Source organism: Helianthus annuus, chromosome 15 (genome assembly GCF_002127325.2).
Source record: "Helianthus annuus cultivar XRQ/B chromosome 15, HanXRQr2.0-SUNRISE, whole genome shotgun sequence".
Lineage (NCBI taxonomy): Eukaryota > Viridiplantae > Streptophyta > Magnoliopsida > Asterales > Asteraceae > Helianthus > Helianthus annuus.
The window spans coordinates 169,070,596-169,093,679 of NC_035447.2; the positions used below are offsets into that span (position 1 = coordinate 169,070,596).

General features: G+C 39.1%; 1 long non-coding RNA gene across 1 annotated transcript; it reads right to left on the reverse strand.

The window, feature by feature from the left end:
• Positions 1-5,823: 5,823 nt before the first annotated feature.
• LOC110910740 lies at positions 5,824-6,731 on the reverse strand. The gene is made up of 2 exons (XR_002576431.1): positions 6,618-6,731; positions 5,824-6,106 (listed from the first exon to the last, which is right to left on the reverse strand). It is a non-coding gene; the product is annotated as an uncharacterized LOC110910740 (long non-coding RNA).
• Between the last annotated feature and the right edge of the window lie 16,353 nt (positions 6,732-23,084).

A 23,084-nucleotide genomic window follows, 5' to 3' on the forward strand; every position in this document is an offset into this window, starting at 1 on the left:
AGCAATATGGCAACAAGTATCCACTTTCTACAATGGATTGTTGCCACACACTAGGCAGACACTTGATTCTAGCTCCGGGGAACTTTTAGGTAATCGACGCCCACACGAAATATATAATCAGATTGAGGAAATTGCTCAAACCAATTTTCAATGGCACACTCCCCGGGGAAATAAGTCTATTGCCCCGGGCGCCCATAAGGTCGACGAAAGCACCTCTTTACAAGCCCAAATCGAGGCCCTTTCTTCAAAAATAAAAAAATTAGAAATGACAAAAACAGTCTCGGTTATGGCTTGTGAAGGGTGTGGTGGGTCACATGAAAATTGGAGTTGCATGAAAGAAACGGACGATCAACAAGAAATGGTAAACTACATTGATAATAGACCTAGGCCGTCGGGTCCTCCAACGGGAACTTACAACCAAGGATGGCGAAATCACCCAAACCTTGGTTGGAGGGAAACCGGCAATAGTAGTAACCAACAAACCCAACGAACAAACTTTCAGCAATCAAGAAATGAGTCACAAAATTTCACTCAACAACAAGGTGGACGAGAAAGGCTCGAAGATACTATATCTCGCCTCGTCTCTGACACTGATAAGAAAAACTCGGAAAGATTTCTACAATTAGAATCTAATTTTAGGAATTAACAAGCTAGCATTCAAAACATAGAAAAACAAATAAATCAACTAGCACAAAATTTTTCCGAGAGACCGCAAGGCGCATTACCTAGCAATACCGAAACAAACCCAAAGGCGCAAGTTCACCTCATCACACTACGAAACCGCACCGTAGGACCTGCAGAAGTACCTCCACCAACGGAAGAAACAATGCCAACACATCTGCAGGAAAAGAACTCTCCCCCATCACCAGAGCCTACCAAGGCTCCTCGAGTTCCGTACCCCGGTAGGTTAATTCGTCAAAAGACCAATGAGCAGTTCGCAAAATTCGAAAGTCTGTTAAAACAATTGCATGTCAATATTCCTTTTATCGAAGTCCTAACCCAAATGCCCAAATATTCTAAATTTATGAGGGACTTCCTTACACATAAAAAGAAAATTGAAAATTTGCAATTAGTTAATTTAGGCGAAGAATGCTCTGCCCTCGTACTCAATAAACTACCCCAAAAGAAAATCGATCCCGGAAGTTTCACGATTCCATGCTCAATAGGGGAATCACCCGTTCGCAATGCCTTGGCCGACTTAGGGGCTAGCATTAACCTCATGCCCTCATCAATGTTCAAAAGGCTTGGCTTGGGAACCACGAGCCCTACAAAAATAAGCATACAACTCGCTGATCGATCAGTCAAGTTCCCACAAGGTGTCATCGAGAATGTCTTGGTAAGGGTAAGCAGATTCGTTTATCCAGTTGACTTTGTCATACTCGACATGGAGGAAGACACCGAGGTCCCCCTTATCCTAGGGAGACCCTTCCTTGCCACAGCACAAGCAGTGGTAGACATGAATGACGGGACACTGACTTTGAGGTATGGGGACGATGAGGTGAAGTTCGGAGTTGGGAAGAAAATAGAGGACGACGACCCAGTCAATTACATGAAGGTTATTGATTCAAGCTTGGATGCCGCTCTCCGACGGTGTAACTTGGGAAGCAAGGCACTCCACTCAGAAGATATATAACCAGGAATCGGGTCTAGCCAAGGACCCTTATAAACGTGGCGCACCACGGAGGCATTCCGCGGATCTATCCTTAGTTTAGTTTAGTTTAATCTTTTAGTTTTTGCAGAATAAAACACACTCATGGTGGTAATGGATGAAAAAGGGAACAAGAAAAATGGAACCATGCACGAAGAACAGAGCAACCCGACAAAAATCTCCATCACAGAAGGCTCAACACGGGCCGTGCCCAACCAACACGGCCCCGTGCTGAGCCCCTGCAGAAAATCACCCAGTTCAGGTAACTAGACACGGGCCGTGTTCAGCGGACACGCCCCCGTGTCCAGGCTTCTGTTTCAATTCTGTAATTTTTGTTACTGGCACTTGACCACGGGGCCGTGCCCGGTCAACACGGGGCCGTGTCAAGGATGCCAGTAACATAAATCTTTGCTTTTTAACCCACTTTTATACATTCTAATCAACCAAAAACATTATTTTTGGACACATTGAGGACAATGTGTAATTTAAGTGTGGGGGGGGATGCTAAAACCCTTGAAATTTTGCAAAATCCTAAACACAAGCCTTACACAAAACTCTATTGGAACCGCTAAACACCCCAAATTTTTTCAAAAACTTTTTCATTTTTTTTATTTACTTGTCTTAGTTTAAGTTGGGAATAACAAGTTCTAAAAAGGTTATATTTTTACAAGTTTACAACCGATAGCGTCGTGATAAAAAAAAGAACCAACATAAGAAAATTATGAAACGGTATAACAAGTCTAGTTAAAAATTCGATTATATATGCTTGGTCACATTAAAAACCCATTCCCACAAAAGTGAGTTTTGAGCCTTTATTGAGCACAAAAATACACATATTTAGATTAAATGCTCATTTTTCGTTTCTTGTGTGAATAGCCGCTCGGTCCCTACAAATCTAGAACTTGCCACGACGATACATTCCCGGTCCTTACCAACTTAAACCCAAGTAAGTAAATGATGGAGGCATTAGGACTAACCATTTTTTCTTTCAAAACCATTATTTTTCATTTTTTTTTACCTACCCAAAATCCCCCTAGATAGCCCCTTTGAGCCTAAACCTTTCATTTCATTACCCCAAAACCCTTTTTACCCACCAAAAAACCTTTTTATTTTTTTTTTTAGTAACAAGTTCGTTTTTTCGTAAACTCACCTTTTTATGTGACGATTGAAAAAAAAAATGATGATGATGAAGTCAAAAACAAACAAAAGCTATAAAAGCTTGTTTGGAGAAATACTTCAAAATAAAAAGTCACTAAAAACAAGGTACTTCACGAAAACCGATGCTTGTTACGATTTTCGCCCTTTTTACTAACCACTAACCAACCACCCACCTTTAAACCCAAGCCTTCACCCAAAAAGTCCTCTTGATATTTACAAAGGTAAAAAGTTAAAAAGGAGGAGGATTGATTGCTTGGCAAGCCTATGGAAGACGTGAGTTCCGTGCCGCTCTCGAGTGATTCACTAAAAATATACACCTTCGGCCGAGTGTTGAGTGATCTCCCGTGAGGTATGTGAACTTGTATATAAATGGAATTTTAATAAGGCATGCTATGCCCAAATAAGTAATTCATCTTATGAAACGTTCAAAATAAATCATAACGAATAGGATTGTAAATAAATAAAAATAAAACCTATAAAAACCTTGGATTCCCGACACTCTAGGACAAGCTAAAAAACTTCTCTTCTACCTATTCCATTTGGGAGTGTAAGCCACATTTAAAGAGTTTTGCTTGAGGACAAGCAAAAGTTCAAGTGTGGGGGTATTTGATGTGTGTAAAATGCAACATATAAATCACATCAATTAAGGCATAAAACTAACCCTTTTTAAGTACTAATGTTGGAAAAAGAGTGTTTTTGTCTTCCTTTTGTATTTTCAGGATGAAATGAGCTCAAAAACACAAAAGAAGCAAAAAGACAACTAATTCTACCATAAAATACAAGAAAAGGAACAAAAGTGGACTGCCCGGACCCTCAACGGCACCTCCCAAGGCAAAGGAGAAGAAACAGAGTCTGAAAAGATAGAGACTGAGCTCATTTCTCTCATCAAAGAGAATTACTGCCCTCAACATGAGGTTGAAAAGATAGAGACTGACTTCCTGTCATTAGTGATGACGAACCTTGACTGTCAAGCTTACCTCACGAGCTTCAACACGATGTCCCGGTTGGTTCCGTATCTGGTAACCCCGGAGCCAAAAAGAATAGCTCGTTTTATCGGTGGGTTAGCCCCCAAAATAAAGGCAAGCGTGAAGGCCTCTCGGCCAGCGACCTTCAGATCTGTAGCTGACATTTCTTTGTCCCTCACTCTGGATGCGGTCCGACAAAGATCGCTGAGGAACAAAGAAGCTGAGAAGAGAAAGCGTGAAGATGATACTTCACGGAGGTCGGGCAAGAAACACCGTGGAAACGGTGATAACAAGAGAGGGTCGGAGTCAAGGAAGGATGGGCAACAGTCTGGTGAGAAGCCCAAGTGCAAGAACTGCAAGAGACATCACTTTGGAAAGTGTAGACTCGAATCAAACTCGCAGACTCAATCGAAGTCGTATGCTTGCGGGTTATGCAAATCCAAGGACCACAAGACCGTGGATTGTAAAAAGATAAAGGATGCAACTTGCTATAACTGCAACGAGAAGGGGCACATTAAAAGCAACTGCCCTAAATATGCCAAGAAGCCTGAAGAGGCCAAGAAGACCAATGCAAGAGTCTTCAGGATGGAGGCGAAAGAAGCAGTGCTAGATGATAACGTGATCACGGGTACTTTTCTCGTAAATGATATCTTTGCAAGAGTACTTTTTGATTCGGGCGCTGATAAGTCTTTCGTAGATCATAAATTTTGCAAATTGCTGAATATGCCTGTCAAAACCTTAAATGTGAATTACGAGGTAGAGCTAGCAGATGGCACCATAGAAACCGTCTCCACTGTGTTAGATGGATGTGTGATATCCATTAAGAACCACTCTTTTCCTCTATCTCTACTTCCCTTTAAATTGGCCGGTTTTGACCTAGTATTGGGTATGGACTGGTTATCTCACAACCAGGCTCAAATCGTCTGCAACAGAAAGCAAGTGGTGATAAAGACTCCGTCTGGTGAATCGCTTACCATTCGGGGGGATACCCAGTACGGATTGCCTGATCAAGTGACTATGCTCAAGGCTTCAAAATGTCTAAAGAAGGGTTGTGTCATCTACATGGCACAGGTGATCATTGAAGAGCCTAAACCGAAGATAGAAGACATTCCCGTCATTTCGGAATATCCAGAAGTTTTCCCTGAAGACCTACCTGGTTTGCCACCAGATAGGCAAGTGGAATTCAGGATCGATATCATCCCTGGAGCAGCACCTATTGCTAGAGCACCTTACAGGCTAGCACCAACCGAAATGAAGGAGTTGAGGACCCAGCTGGATGAACTGCTAGCTAAAGGTTTCATCAAACCTAGTTCGTCTCCCTGGGGAGCACCTGTCCTGTTTGTAAAGAAGAAGGACGGATCGATGCTGATGTGTGTAAAATGCAACATATAAATCACATCAATTAAGGCATAAAACTAACCCTTTTTAAGTACTAATGTTGGAAAAAGAGTGTTTTTGTCTTCCTTTTGTATTTTCAGGATGAAATGAGCTCAAAAACACAAAAGAAGCAAAAAGACAACTAATTCTACCATAAAATACAAGAAAAGGAACAAAAGTGGACTGCCCGGACCCTCAACGGCACCTCCCAAGGCAAAGGAGAAGAAACAGAGTCTGAACACGCCCCGTGTCCAGCGAACACGGGGGCGTGCCCAGGAAGCAGTAGAAAAGACAAACCAGTAGAAGCTTCCATTGCCCACCACGGGGCCGTGTCCAGCGAGCACGGGGGCGTGGTGAAAGTACAGCAGGCGCATTAATTGTAATTCGCAATTACAATTAATGAAGTGAGAGAATGTCAGACGGGCACGGGGCCGTGTCCAGCGGACACGGGGCCGTGTCTAGCCTTCTGTTCAGCCTATAAATAGAGGAGCTTGGCTTCATTCTCTCTCATCCCTTGGCACACCACCTCTCTCACACCTCATCCACCACCCACCACCACCATAACACCATCATCCACCACCATCATCCATTGTCCATCGTTGTAAGGACCGCTTTTTCCAAAATAATAGTTTACTTATATAAACAAGATTTTTCGGACAATTAAAATACCACTTAAACACTTAAAGAAATTTTTACAAAAATTGGGCATGACCCGTTTGCAAAACGGACATACCCCCTGTTTTGACATAACATACAACGTTTACATACGACCCATTTTACATAAAACCATTCCAACGAAAATAACAAATTTTCAAACCTAAAACAATTCAACAAAGTTTAACCAAGTAACAAAACAAGAACCCAAAAGCATGCATATAAGTTGCGGAAGCGCTTGGTATTATAAGGCTTGAACATGTGCTCGTTCCATATCTCCATATCGCCTATAGAGGTGCTTTACCTACATTGACATCCACAATTTAAAAAGTTAGTGATCGCCATAGAAAATCATAACCTTACGTTTTAGCTTTTTCCATATAAAACCTTCTTACTCTTAAGCATACAACAACCCAATAATTGGGTTAGGCATAACCACTCTCGTAGAGAGTTTGACATACACATTCGACCCGTGTAATTGGGTTTAGCATAAACACTCTCGTAGAGAGTTAAGCATACCGTTCGACCCATAGAATTGGGTTTAGCATAGACACTCTCGTAGAGAGTTAGGCATACACATTCAACCCGTGAAATTGGGTTTAGCATAAACACTCTCGTAGAGAGTTAAGCATACACCTTCAACCCGTGAAATTGGGTTTAGCATAACTCAACATTACTTTCGTTAACATACCCAAATCCACAAGGGATTTGTCGCTTACTTACTACATTGTCACGTTCGTTATACAAGGATAGCTTTACATTAAATTTAATATAAATGGGAAATATAATAAAGATTCGTATAAAACGAAACATACCTCGATCTCGTGCTCCTTCCGCTTGCTTAGTGCTTGTACCTTCTTCTTTCACGCCTACATTAGAACATTCATTCTTTCACTTAGTTTATCAATTCTTTCTACTATTTTCATATACATTCATCTTTCACGCATTTCATCAAACACTTGGTAGGCATCATATTTAAGGTTCGAGGTACAAGTCTATTAAGCATGTTCCTACTAGCTTATCACCACACAAAAATCACCTTCCTCTATTAAGCATGTTCCTACTAGCTTATCACCACACAATCAAGGCCATGTTTGCCTAAGTCTCTTACATCACTTGGTGAAGACAAGTGTTTAGTATAATACTTTTTATTTTTAATCTTTTGCACTTTTTATTTGGTTTTGTATTAATGACTTTAACAACTAGTTACTTATGTTGAAGGTGATCTTTCCTTATCGTTTGTCCGTGGTGTCTTGGCATTATTTTACTGTCTATATAAAATAAAAGATTTTCACCATTCATATCTCCACGGTCTATATGGAGGTATGTTGGCTACCTGGTCGGGGGTTAAGGGAACGGTTTGGTAAGGGTCTTGCCCTTGTTCAGCGTTTAGAGGTCCTGCTTGGGACCTGGGTCAAATTTAGTAGGATCTCCTTCAATGCCCATAGGTATTGGATGGCGGGGATCCAAACTCTTTGACCCCCTCATAAGTTAACTACTATTAATACTATAACCCGGCTATTTAGGACTGTATCCCTGCTGACTCAGACTACTTAGCCGAGGGTAACGTCACCGCCAAAAGCGGGGCCTACCACAATTTGCATTAATAACTTAATTCATTATCTTTCAATAATCCGACCCTTTAGGATTGTATCCTTGCTGACTCAAACTACTGGGTTGAGGGTAACGTCGCCTTCAAAAGAGGGGCCTACTACAATAACTAAGATAATCTCTTAAACAAGTGCAAAAGTGCAAAAATAATCAAAGGTTATACTAATACACGTGTCGGATCCAAGTGATTCATCTTGTCTATATGTTTTTATTTTATTTTTCAGCATTTAGTTAGTTTTTATTTTTCTTAGTTTAAACATTTTTCTCACTTTTTGATTTGGTTAGACGTTGAGGATAAACCGGTATTAAAAGCTCTTGTGTCCTTGGACGACCTCGGTATCTTACCAACACTATACTACGTCTACGATGGGTGCACTTGCCCATATGTGTGTTTAGTGTTAGTAAATATCGTGTTTTATAAATTTAAAACTTGGCTAAAAGTGTAAAAGGGGCTTAAATATACATCAAAAATATAACACACTTCACGCACATCAGATGCGTTTGTGCATCGATTATCGCGAGCTTAATAAAGTCATGATAAAGAATAGATATCCCTTGCCGAGGATCGACGATTTGTTCGATCAGTTACAAGGGGCAAGTTATTTATCGAAGATCGATTTGAGGTCAGGCTACCATCAACTGAAAGTTAGAGATGAAGACGTACATAAAACCGCATTTAGGACTCGTTACGGTCACTACGAGTTCCTAGTGATGCCTTTTGGGCTCACTAATGCACCGGCTGCGTTCATGGATCTCATGAATCGCGTCTGCAAGCCGTACTTGGACAAATTCGTCATAGTTTTCATCGACGACATTCTTATCTACTCGATGAACCGAGCTGACCATGAGAAACACCTTCGCTGTATTCTCAAACTTCTACATCATGAGAAACTCTATGCCAAATTCTCTAAGTGAGAATTTTGGCTTCGAGAAGTCCAATTCTTAGGTCATGTTGTCAGCGAGCGTGGTATCCAAGTGGATCCCGCTAAAGTTGAAGCTGTCATGAATTGGCAAGAGCCAAAGACGCCTACAGAGATTCGTAGTTTCCTGGGGTTAGCAGGATATTACAGGCGTTTCATTGAAAATTTTTCAAGGATTGCTGCGCCCTTAACTTCCCTGACCAAGAAGAAGATAAAATTTGTTTGGGGCCCTAAGCAGCAAGAGTCCTTTGATATTCTGAAGCAGAAATTGAGCAACGCTCCTGTGCTGACATTACCTGAAGGTACCGAAGAGTTCGTAGTTTACTGCGACGCATCACACATTGGCATGGGATGTGTGCTCATGCAGAAAGGCAAGGTTATTGCATATGCTTCGAGACAGTTAAAGGTGCATGAGAAGAATTACACCACCCATGACTTGGAGCTGGGTGCCGTTGTGTTCGCACTAAAACTGTGGAGGCATTATCTATATGGTATCAAGTTTGTGATCTATTCGGATCATAAGAGCCTCCAACATCTGTTTAATCAGAAGGAGCTAAACATGAGGCAACGTCGTTGGATGGAGACTTTAAATGATTATGATTGTGAAATCAGATATCATCCCGGCAAGGCGAATGTAGTCGCTGATGCCCTGAGTAGAAAGGAAATGGTGAAACCCATCCGAATCAATGCCAAGAGCATTGAAGTGAAGAATAATTTGATTGAAAGGTTGTTAGCTGCACAGCAAGAAGCTGTGTTGGAAGCTAACTATCCTAAAGAAAAGCTAGGGGTGACTGAGGAGCAGTTAACTCTTAGCAAGGACGGAATTTTACGATTGAATGGACGAATATGGGTTCCAATTTATGGAGGACTACGAGATGTCATCCTCCAGGAAGCCCATAGTTCCAAATATTCTGTTCACCCGGGAGATGATAAGATGTATCAGGATCTAAAGGCAAATTATTGGTGGATAGGCTTGAAAAAGTCTGTAGTCGCTTATGTAGCCAAATGCTTGACTTGTGTGCAAGTCAAAGCTAAACATCAAAAGTCGTCAGGCTTGCTACAACAGCCTGAACTTCCAGAATGGAAGTGGGAATGTGTAACTATGGATTTTATTACCAAGTTACCCAAGACAAGAAAAGGAAATGACACAATATGGGTTATAGTCGATAGACTGACTAAGTCAGCTCATTTCTTACCCATCAAGGAGACTTATAGCTCCGACATGTTAGCCCAGTTATACGTTGATAAGATTGTAGCCTTACATGGCATACCTGTGTCTATTATCTCAGACCGAAATACTAGATACACGTCTCATTTCTGGAAAAGCTTCCAGCAATCTTTGGGCACACGTTTGAATTTTAGTACGGCTTACCATCCTCAGACAGACGGTCAGAGTGAGCGTACTATTCACACGTTGGAAGACATGCTACGTGCATGTGCTATCGATTTGGGTGGAAGTTGGGATAAGAACCTACCATTAATCGAGTTCTCCTACAACAATAGCTACCATACCAGCATTAAGGCTACGCCTTTCGAGGCATTATACGGTAGAAAGTGTAGATCGCCTGTTTGTTGGGCGGAAGTTGGAGATGTCCAATTATCAGGACCAGAGATAGTCTTCGAAACAACGGACAAGATTGTCCAGATTCGAGACCGTCTCAAAGCTGCCCGAGATAGGCAGAAGAGTTACGCACACCCAAAGCGTAAGTATCACCCTGGAAGGGGGTGATGCGTTTCGGTAAGAAAGGCAAACTAAGCCCGAGATACATAGGACCTTTCGAGGTTATTGAACGTGTCGGGTCAGTTGCCTATAAGTTAAACTTACGGAGGAGCTCAATGGAATTCACAATGTGTTCCACATCTGCAATCTGAAAAAGTGCTTCCCTGACGAATCACTGGTGATACCACACACAGATGTGCATATAGATGAGAGCTTAAAATTTGTGGAAAAACCTTTGTCGATTGAAGATCGACAGGTGAAGAAGCTTCGAAGGAAGCATGTACCGATTGTTAAGGTCAAGTGGGATGCCCGTAGAGGTCCCGAATTCACGTGGGAGGTTGAATCCACGATGAAAGAAAAATACCCTTATTTGTTTGAGTAAATCTCGGGTCGAGATTTATTTTAAGGGGGTGAGGATGTAACACCTCGAAATTTTGTGTCCAATAATGTGTTAACACGTGTCATGAGTTTACACGTGGCATTAAATATTAAATAAAGGACTAAAGTTGACAAACCTTGAAAGTATGTAAATGCGAGGGTTATAAATGTCAACAAAGGGTAAATATACTGTATAGTAACCCTAAACGATGCTCGTACCTTCAAACGAATAAATCATGGATCGTACGGAGCGAAACGCGGAAGAAAGTGAGAGATTACAAGCTACAGGGGTTAACTGTGTCAACATGTTTAATTATACCTCTGAGTGACCCTTTGACGAACCCGAGGCTTTGTAACAGTAAAATACGCTCACTAGAATATACGAGATAAATTTCGCGAAGTTCCATTTTAAAACGAGAAAGTTATGATCAAATTCGTATGAGAGGGGTTAAAAGCGTCAACAATAAAAGTTAAGGCTTTTCGAATAGTAATTAAACTAACCGAGGACTTAACAATACGGGTAAAAGGCACGAGGCCCTTCATTGTAAATAATCGAGGGCCAAATCGCAAAGTTACCCCTTCGAAACCAAAAGGTCAAGTTAATCATTACAAAATATTTGAAAATCTTGAAATTCAGGCCTCAGGCGGCCCGCCTGAGTGAAACAAGCAAGTTAATGCGGGCCGCGAGCCACCTGTGGATACGTTTCCTGACATGAAGATTCAGGCGGCCCGCGTGCATGTAGCCTGAATCTAATGCGGGCCGCGTACGAGTCCCAGATGCAGAATACTTGGACAGACTTGCTGTTTGAGCTTGTGAACGATCATTTGAGCAATTAATAAAGCATGGGCGCCCTCTACATGCCCCTAGCACCCAAGGCCACCTGCTGAACATCCATGATGCCTTGTAGGTTGATGTGTAATGATCCTAAGCCCCATTTTTCACTATAAAAGGCAAGGCATTGTGCATAAGTGAAACACACCTCAAAACCTGCTCTCTTGATCATCTCTGGAGCTTCCAAGCATTCTTCTATCATCCTTAGTCGTGCACCAAGCTTCTGTAAGTTGCCTAACCCTTTGTGGTTTCATTTTTCCATAGTTTTAGCCTAAAAGTCAATCCGTCGTAATTAACGATTGACTTTGCGATAAATCACGAATGGTCCAGTGATTTGTCGAATCAAAGATAGTTATATGATGGTAATCATGTGGGCATTAAACCCCTAAAAGGGCACCCTCTGATTCCCACTCTAACTAGTCTAAATGTCGAGTCAAACGTGCTTAGAAAAAGTCAACAGAAATGTCATTTTGCGATTTCATGCATAATCTGTAATGTAGATGATATGTAACCTGTTTAAACACTCATAAAACATGATAATAAGTATATTAACTAGTCTAAGCTTGTTTGATCCGACCATTTTCTGTTTTGACCCGGTTCGGAGCCGAAAGTCGCAAAAGCTTTGACTTTTGCTTTGACTTTGGTTCTGACCCGTTAAAGTATGATTTAGATATGCCTTAGGACTCTCTTAGGACCATGTTACATGATGGTATAACCCTCTGTGACCGGTTCGTTGTTTGTCCGAGTCTTTTACACATTTCCGTTAAATGTTTAAAAGTTGACCGTAACGCCCTTTTTAATTTAAAACGAGAATTTCGGACATGTGAAAGGATCATAACCTTGGTTAATGATTTCTAAACATGTCCCTAAAATTTCACGTCAATCCGAGGTCCAGAATAGGAGTTATGCTAAATAGCGCAAATTACGGAAACTTTAGTAATATAATAGCGCAATTAGCATAACGCCTATCTAAACCCAGATTTCGACACCAAACCTTTTACTCACTGATGTAAAATAATATTTTGGGATTTTTAAAGATTTTTAATTATTTTTAACCTGCTCATAACCTGCGGTTATGGCAACGGTTCGGTAAATACCAAATATACCCTTTTCGGCCATAACTAGAGTTCTATAAGGTCTTTTAACCCGATTCCAGTTGCTACTGATTTTAAATAATAAATAAAGTATTTTATACTTTATAAACTGTTCGGGAAACTCAGATTTCCTGTAGAACTCAGAAACCTCTTTTATAATCTTTAAAAAGACCGAAATACCCCTACGGGGCATATTATGAACTTAAACTCGTTACGGGCATTATGGAAGGTATCATACTGATACCACAACCTCTTTAAAGCATGTTGACTTAGGAAAACAGTGTAGGACTCTTACGGTTACCCGTTGCGCCTTTTGCGCGCACGGTTCGGCTTATGTAACTAGTTTACATAAATTAGCCGAAACGGGTCAAACCATGTTGTTTTGACCCCAAAATCCAGAGTATGATTATTATACCCATATAAAACAAGTCTTCAAGCTTGTTGGGTCAAAATCACACTCCATTCACGGTTTTCGCCTTTCACGCGATTAAACCGTAGCTATCCTTCGAAACTGACCGGTATAGGCTACGGCTAAATTAAAGACCCGTTAGTATTCTTCTAATAGGTTAATTTAAACCTTCGTTCCAGATTAGGGGACCAGTAAAAGCTATCTGCAATTTATTTCAATTAAGGAATTATACTTGCAAAGGTAAATACTTTTAACTTATTTTCCGTTATACGGGCTTGGGTTACGGTATTTAAAATACCGCTTGGTCGGGAAATTGACCCCAACTCATTAGTAGTTGGGTATTATCAATGTGACCCGTTTAAAAACTTGTTTTGTTGGCTTTACGCCTTTGGGGGCTTAATGACCATGTCCCGGATATCCTTGGCAGCATTTACGAATGGCCACGACCTCGACATCCGGGTGTAGGCGTACACCCGGCATTATGTCCATGACTATAAAAGTGTAGCCGTTGGTTTACCCGCCACGGTTTTATGCTATGTGGCGTGTCTATTAAACTTTAACCCGGCACGACCCGGGCGACCAACGCATAGCAAACATGTAATTCTTTACAAGATTTAATTATAAATTATCCCAAGTTATAAAGAGTTTGTGCCTGGTGCATTTAAACCAATTTTATTAAACATTTTACAAAAGTGTCAGTTGAATGTATTTACCAGTGTAAACTGACGTATTTTCCCAAAAAGACTAAATGCAGGTACTATGCGTAATTGGCTGGGATTTCTCCTTAGCATCATTAGAAGTCTCGCAAGCTTAAGATGCCTGAAGTCTGTTGAACAATACTTTATTATTATTATTGATCCCCTGTGGATTTTATTTCAACAAATGGTGATACTTTGATATTACAAATAAAGTTGAAATATATTTATCTTTATGCTTCCGCTGTGCATTCATTTATATTGTGTGGTTTGACTATAATGTTGCCAACTACGTCACGGTAATCCCCCACTGGGCCCACCGGTGAGACACGTGAAAATCGGGGTGTGACAAAGGCCTTACTTACAAACCTTTCACCGAATTTATTTTAACCATTAAATTAATTTAAGCAAGCAACTATGTTGTTTCTTTCAAATATTTCAAGAAGAAATATAGTTTGTATTTTATCCTTCAGACACACAGAGTGAAATGGCTAAAGAACCTTAAAAAAATAGGAGAACAAGATAACCACCCCTACTTTCCATATGTATCTATGTACGATCTTAACACACTATATAGATTTCATTTTGTCAACTCGAAAAGGTTGAAAACAAAACAAATTTATTTCTAAAGAACAGTAACAAAACCATGTGTATCATGATTCATGAGGATGATCATGGAAATTGCTTAGTTTCTCTAGATTGTGATTATTAAGCTTCGATTAGCCCAATAGGCCCCTCCTAAACACAAGCCCAATAAATTTCATGACCCGGAGGCTGGACCCTCTACTGGCCCATAACAACACAAAGAATCAAAGACGGTAATGGAAGATGTATATTTGGCCCGATGAGCACTCATCTTGTTTGTATGTGTTGAGTATGAAGTCCTTGGTTTTTTTTTCACCAGCCTAAAACCCTAGATAGTCTCTATATATATCCATATCTATGTAATTATAAAAATTGTCAGAGCTAAATAAAATATCCCTAATTGCAACCCCTAGACGTAGGTTCCCACTGGATGACACTCCCATGAAAACAAATAGATCATCATTCTTCTAATCTTTGACCCGTCTATGTTCTCACATAAAGAGGTGTACCACACATACATCGTTACACATATTATAACAGAAATCGACAATTGTTAAAAACATTAATAATAGATATCTATCATATTCCATATATCCAGACATCCAATCATGACTTGTTGGTTTAACTAGTATTTAACCTTGCGCTTCGCAGCGGTGTTGAAATTCTCATTTAGTGTTAATACAACAGAAAACCAACAGACCAACCATCTCATGCCACGTGCTGCCATCGTCAAAACCCGCCAATAGCGAATTACAATTGTTCACGTCCTTCTTGTATACGTATAATATGAACATTGAATGTAGTTAAAAAAACATATGAAATTTTCTTTTTTACCATTCAGATGGTTGACTTGTTAATGACCTCTCATTTTGACCTTTATTTAGAATACAATACTTTAATATCATTATTTGTTATGAACTAGCTTTTTGCCCGCTCGTGTTGTGGGGCATTAAACCGAATATTTCTCTCTCATAATATATACATCTGTATTTTGGTTACTTGTGTGGTTTGACTACTCATAACACCATCTCAAAAAAATTACATAGATTCAACCAATTAAAACAAAACATTACCATACTTTTGCTAAAAAAACTAAAATAATGGAAATACTATAATTTTAAACTGGAGACAAAATTATAATTTTTCATGACAAATGAACGTGTGCCAGGCAACCGATTCTTGGAGATAGGTATGAAAGTCCTACACAATTGAAGTTTGTTATATGTTGTTATGGAATAGTAAATGGATATATGTTAAGTTATAAAAAAATGAAACAAAAAGGCTCTTAGTTGTATGTTGTAACAAAGATGTTGGTTATTCTTGTCCGTTTAGATTATGGGCATCTTGGATGCAAACTGAGAAATAGTTTTCAGATTAAAAGCCTTAATAATAATCACAACTGTAGTAGAAATTACAGTTTAGGGTCCCTAGTGACAGCCTCATGGATTACAGCCTCATGAAATTACAGTTTAGGGTCCCTAGTGACAGCCTCATGGATTGTTAGAATAAGAGACATGCAAGCGGATATATTGCGTGACTACATGGTTAAAGTAAGTAGAGGTCAGTGTTGTCGAGCAAAATCTATGGCAATGTTCGAAATAGAGGGTGGACTGAAAGAACACTATGCGCGGATATGGGATTATGCACATGAGAATTTAAGATCTAATCCCGAAAGTTCTGTGAAAGTGGAAGTAAATGGTATGCCAGATGGAAGTAATGTGTTCAGTAGGATTTATATATGTTTTAAAGCTTTAAAAGAAGGTTGGGTTGCATGCAGGAAGGTAATAGGCTTAGATGGAACATTTTTAAAAGGGTTATGTAAAGGGGAACTTTTAACAGCAACAGGTCGAGATGCAAATAACCAGATTTGCAAAATGTGGAAGGTAACATCTTACATTAAACCCCTTCCTCCAAAAGAGAGAAGAACGTCGGGTAGACCATCAACTAAGAGAAAAAGACATGAAACTGAAAAGCAATTGAAGTATAAAAAAGTATCATTTACCGGAAGATAAATGACTTACAGCGACTGTTTAGAGAAAGAGCATAATCACCGCCCAAAGAACCTAAGAGAAAAGGAAGGCCTATGACAAGGGTGACAAGAGAAGATATTATTAGAATAGGCGGGAGAGGCGGAAGAGGTAGGAGAGGCGGAACAGGTGGGAGAGGACGATGTGTTGAACAAGAAAGTTAAATATTCCATGAAGAAGCCGAACCTAGTCAAGATGTGGAAGTTTTCGAACAAGAAAGCCAAGTAATCCACCCTTTCACATATATTAGAAAGTAATGGCTGTCGTGTATTTTATTTGTTTTGTTTTATTTTATTTTATTTCGTATTGTTTTTTGTTTTTCTTAAAAACTGTATCGCTATTAAAATAGCCGAACCAATATTTTGATTGCAATTGACGTTTTTGTCTTATAATTTGTTCGCAAAAATATATTTTTATGAAAGGCCTAAAAACTGAGAAAAAAATCCAATAATAACCACATAATAAAGTGGAAAAAACCAAATGTCTAAATAATTTGCTTTCGTGTTTTTTTTTTTTTTTTTTTTTTTACACGTAGATTGTCCATGTCAACTTTTTATATTTTACTTATATGTCACATCAGCAATAAATAGTTATTATAAGTCATTTCATAATAATATTCAAATTTAACAAGTTAAGAGACTTTTATATGAAAAAAATAAAAAAATGAGGGACTTTTTTGAGAAAAAATAGAAAATATATTGATTTTTTTTTTAAGTATTTCCCCATCAAATAAAGTTCGACCACTCTCCACATGCTGCCAATTTTCAAGCCCGAGTTTCATTCTGATGGCCCATATTAGTTATACAACCCATTCGTACAATATGTTTTTATTTTTGCAACCTGCCTACAAGTACAACACTTTGCATGTGGACCTTCGGAATCCAAAGTCCAAGTTTCTTTCTTCAGGTCCATTTTTGCTCATCAGTTCCTACGAATAAATTATAGGTACAACAATTTAAGTTGATTGTTATGGACTAATATCATTATAAGGTATGAGACTTGTTTCACATCGGTTGTATGGGCAACTGATATAGGGTTTATATACCAAATAGGCTCTCTCACCCACCAGACTAGTCTTTTGGGTTGAGTTCTCTTGTTTGGTATGTAACATTGGTATCAGAGCCAGAACTCGGAGTGGTGGCCTGAAGAGAGCCAGCCGTGACCAACATGGTCGTGACCAACAAGGACGTTGGCCCATAAGGTAAGGAGGATCGATTAAATGTGAGACTTGTCCCAAATTAAATGTGAATCCCAACATGAGAATTGAGATCATGTATTTTCTTTACATGAATCTTTTTTTTTTTTGGTTGAGATCCAGAATTAATTTCTAATTTAATTGCCTTTAACCCTTTTATTATGATATTCATAACACTTTTAGTTTGTTTTTAAAATCTAGTATCCGTTATATTAATAACATTAAATAGCTATTTAAACCTCTTTAGCTTGTTTTATTATGAGACTTAAAAAATACAAAAAGAAATCAAAATGATTTATTTTATTAATAATACCAATACATTTAGACCATGTGTAGTGGTTTAGCCAAATAATACACGCACCATGGGGCATTATTCGACACGTGACAGTCCAGTCAGCATGGGGCGTTATTGCAAAAGTGGCGTAGAGGGAATAATGCCCAAATAATGCCCCTTCCAACCATTAAAAAAAACAAACAAACTAGTTTCTAATTGGTGGGTCAAACTTAGTCAACCATTCCACAAACCATTTTAGGCGTTTTATATATAACGCTAAACCAAATTTTTTTTCAAAAATACTGCCCAAAAACACCCTATGTAAGGGGGGGGGGGCGTTTTTTTTGCAAATAATACCCCACTACGGGTGGTTTTATAATGTAACTTATATCAACAACGTGTATTAATGCACCGATCAGTTTCCCTCTTTCATTTTTTGCTCAAAGGCGTGACTTTAAAAGTTACACATTTTCTTTGTTATTTTATTTTTGAACATTTTCTCTGTTTTGACTTGTCCCACATCAAATGTGAATCCCAACATGAGAATTGAGATCATGTATTTTCTTTACATGAATCTTTTTTTTTTTTTGGTTGAGATCCAGATTTAATTTCTAATTTAATTGCCTTTAACCCTTTATTATGATATTCATAACACTTTTAGCTTGTTTTTAAAATCTAGTGTCGATTATATTAATAACATTAAATCGCTATTTAAACCTCTTTAGCTTGTTTTATTATGAGACTTAAAAAATACAAAAAGAATTCAAAATGATTTATTTTATTAATAATACCAATACATTTAAAATGTAACTTATTAGATGTATCTAAAATGCATCGATCAGTTTCCTTCTTTCATTTTTTGCACAAAGGCGTGACTTTAAGAGTTCCACATTTTCTTTGTTCTTTTATTTTTGAACATTTTCTCTCTTTTGGCTTGTCCTAATTAGAAGTTTACCTACCTGGGTTTGGAGGTTTAAGGTCCTACCAAGTCCGGTCATCTCAGGCTTCTACATTTCCATTAAGCGTGATTTTTCGTTCATGGGGCAGGAGTGTGTGTTACGTATGCGGCCTTTGTTGCCCGCGATTGGAACTTCCTGCAATAAAAATTTAACTTTTTTATGATCCCTGTGTAATTCTCCGTGTCCGAAGTGCTCTTCCCCCCTTTGATTCTAACGGGGTATCATAGCTTAGGTGTGCCCTATCAAAAATCAAGAAGGAAGAAAGTGTTAGATCATCAAAAGTCGTCTACAAAACTTTTGTCTATTCTGAGATGGGGTACGGGTGTGACTACCTGTGTAACACCCACCCCGTAACCCGTGTGATTATGCATAATGGATACACTTACAGCGGAAACAAACTAAACTTTCATTAAAACTTATAATAATCTGAGTACAACACTTTATTTATTTACAATCTTTTGGCAACTAAGAAGTCCTTGATCTTCTAAAACTCCACAACTGTCAAGTAGTTCCTACTGCTTTCCTCATGACTCACCTGAGATAAGTATACTCAAAACGACGTCAGATATACACTGGTGAGCTCATACTATACAATTTTTATAAAGACAGACCACAATTTACATTATATGCATACACAATATGGCATGTGACCACATTATAGTCAGATTGGGCCTCGTTGAACCTTATAGGTCACATTTGACTTGTCACAAACCATCGTACAAGAGACATACTGGTCCTCCAACTGTGTCCCCCTACGGCCGTCACATAGGTATGAGTGTGTGTCGCTGGACCTTATAAGCACGAAGTGCCTGTGGGTACAACACCTTCTTACCCTTCCCAGAGTGACACACCTCATTAAGCTTAATAGGATCCCATATACCCCTACTGAGACATGCACACTGCAACATTCTCATTATTACCAGTTATGGACGAGTATACTATCACAGGTTAAAAGACAAGTATGATGACTCACCTGATTAGCAATTGCTTAACAGCCGCTAGTACGATTGGGATATATCTCAAGGTCCTGACACAATTACATAATCCTAGGTTAGGTAATGGTACACCTAACTAGTCATTATCATGGTTGGATATTGGTTAGCGCTGCCTTGTTTAAGCATGGTTGATCAGTCTATGCTTAACTAAGGCTAGGCCACCCAATACCCGCCCCTGACAATAACCCTAGTACCTAAAAATAATACTAAAATTGCTACTACTAATAATAATATTACTACTAATAATAATAATACTCCTATTAACTACTAAAATTAAATAATAAATAACTAAACATAAACGTAAACAAAAGCATACCTTAAAACTATCTACGGTACGTTGATGTAGAGTTTCCCTACTCCTGCTCCTACTCGCTCTCCAAAAACGACTATTAATAACACCCAACGGGGTATCATATACTCGGGATTCTCTATACTAGAGCGTTTCTGTTAAAAAAACTGGTACCTAAACAAACTACTAAGACTCTTATTTAAAGGAAGCAAGCAGGCACCTCAAATTATTTATGAGGGGATCAAGTGACGTGCCTACCTGTCTGCTTGACCTGCTAGCTTGCTTGCTTATATATATTAATTCAGCTGCTTCACTCGTTTTTCTCGTATAACTTTTAAAATATGACGTTTTATAAAACGGCGAATATGTCATTGGAAGGAGCATATTTTTATCTACGTTTTAACCTAAGTTTCATTAAAAACGGAGTAAGGTCAAAAATAATATATTTAATTATTAATATTAAACGATCTCCTATATTGGCCCAAGCTTGTCAAGATATTTCACCTTTCACACCATCATCTTACTCGTTTAACAATATATGAAATATAAATTACATATTTCATACGTTTAGAACCAGTACATTAAGGTTCGGGGTATTACATCCTTCCCTCCTTACAAAAATTTCGTCCTCGAAATTTGCCATCACTTAAAAAGATGAGGGTACTTATCTTTCATTATGTTTTCTAATTCCCATGTAAAGTTGGGTCTATGACGTGCGTTCCACTTGACTTTGACTAAAGGGATTTCCTTCTTGCGTAACTTTTTAACCTTCCTATCTTCGATTTGTAGTGGTTCTTCAATGAAGTTGAGTTTTTCGTCAACCTTTACGTCTTCCAGGGGTATTTGTTGGGCTTCGTCCACCAGGCACTTCCTTAAATTTGATACATGAAAAGTATTATGTATTCCTGCCAGCTGTTAAGGAAGTTTTAGCCGATAAGCCACTGGTCCTACTTTGCTTGTTACTTCAAACGGCCCAATGTATCGGGGTTTCAACTTTCCCTTCTTTCCAAACCAAATCACTCCTTTCAGGGGTGATACCTTAAGCATTACTTTATCCCCTAGTTGGAACTCTAGGGGTTTACGCCTCTGATCTGCATAACTCTTTTGTCGATCTTGAGCACTTTTCATCCTTTCTTTTATTTGCTGGATCTTTTCTGTGGTATCCACAATGATTTCTGGTCCTGCTAGTTGACTTTCCCCTACTTTCGTCCAACAGATAGGAGTTCGGCACTTTCTTCCATATAAAGCTTCATAAGGTGCAGCTTTGATGCTGGCGTGATAGCTATTATTGTAGGCGAATTCGATGAGTGGTGGATGAGTGTCCCAACTTCCACCAAAATCAATTACACAAGCCCGGAGCATGTCTTCTAATGTCTGAATAGTCCGTTCACTCTGCCCATCCGTCTGAGGATGATATGTAGTGCTTAGATTAAGCTTGGTTCCCAACTCTTGTTGGAAACTTTGCCAGAATTTAGATGTGAAACGACTATCGTCTGATATGATCGATACAGGCACCCCATGTCGCAAGACTATTTCTTTGATGTAAATTTGAGCTAGCTTGTTCATCTTATAGTCCTCACGAATTGGCACGAAGTGTGCAGACTTGGTCAGTGTGTCCACTATTACCCAAATAGTATCATAACTGTGACTTGACCTTGGGAGCTTCGTGATAAAATCCATGGTGATTTTCTCCTATTTCCATTCTGGAATCTCTGGTTGTTGCAAGTATCCAGAGGGTTTTTGATGTTCTGCCTTCACCTTAAGGCATGTAAGACACTTTTCCACATAATGGGCAATAGATCGCTTCATTCCCGGCCACCAATAAGCTCTCCTTAAATCCTTATACATCTTGTCATTGCCTGGATGAATGGAATACTTAGACTTATGAGCTTCCTCTAAGATTGTATCCTGCAGTCCTCCAAAATTAGGAACCCATATCCTATTGTTGAACCTAAGGATATTATCATTTCCCATTGTCAGTAGCTTCAGTCTCCCAATCATTCTTTCTTTTGCAATATGATTCTCTTCTAAGGCTTCTTGTTGTATATTCTTAACTTGATCTAAGAGACTAGTTTTAACCTCTATTCTGGTTGCACGAATTCTTATTGGTTGAGGTTTCTCTTTTCTACTTAGAGCATCTGCTACTATGTTTTCCTTACCTGGATGGTATTGGATCTCACAGTCGTAATCACTTAATAACTCCATCCGTCGCCTCTGACGCATATTGAGCTCCTTCTGCTCAAATATATGTTTTAAACTTTTATGGTCACTATAGATAGTGCGCTTTGTACTGTAGAGATAGTGCCTCAAAATTTTCAATGCAAACACTATGGCACCAGGTTCCAAATCATGGGTTGTGTAGTTCCGTTCATGAATCTTCAACTGTCTAGAGGCGTAGGCAATCACTTTGCCTCTTTGCATGAGTACACATCCCATACCGTAGTGAGATGCATCACAGTAGACGGCAAAATCTTCCGTTCCTTCAGGAAGTGACAGTATTGGGGCGCTACATAACTTATGCTTTAACGTGTTAAAGGCTTCTTCTTGTTTAGGTCCCGAATTAAACTTAGAGGCTTTCTGGGTTAGTGTGGTTAATGGTGTTGCAATCTTTGAGAAGTCTTGAATAAACCTTCTATAGTATCCTGCTAACCCCATAAATCTTCTGATTTCAGTGGGATTCTTCGGTACTTCCCACTTCTTGATGGCCTCGATCTTTGCAGGGTCAACTTGTATTCCATGTTCATTTATCACGTGGCCTAGGAATTGCACCTCACGTATCCAAAATTCACACTTAGGGAACTTTGCATAGAGTTTTTCTTTCTTGAGCAATTCAAGGGCTGCTCTCAGGTGTTGTTCATGTTCTGCCTCATTCTTAGAGTAGATAAGGATATCGTCAATGAAAATGATCACAAACTTATCGAGGTAAGGTTTACAAACCCTGTTCATGAGGTCCATGAACACTGCAGGTGCGTTGGTTAATCCAAATAGCATTACCAAAAATTCATAATGACCATACCTAGTCCTGAAGGCAGTCTTAGGTATGTCTTCTAGTGTAACTTTCACTTGGTGGTATCCAGACCTCAAGTCTATTTTAGAGAAATAACTTGCCCCTTGTAATTGATCAAACAAGTCGTCGATCCTGGGTAAAGGGTATTTATTCTTTATAGTGGCTTTATTCAAGTCTCTATAATCGATGCACATGCGCATCGTCCCATCTTTCTTCTTGACAAACAAGATGGGTGCTCCCCATGGCGACGAACTAGGTTGGATAAACCCCTTGTCAAGAAACTCTTGTAGTT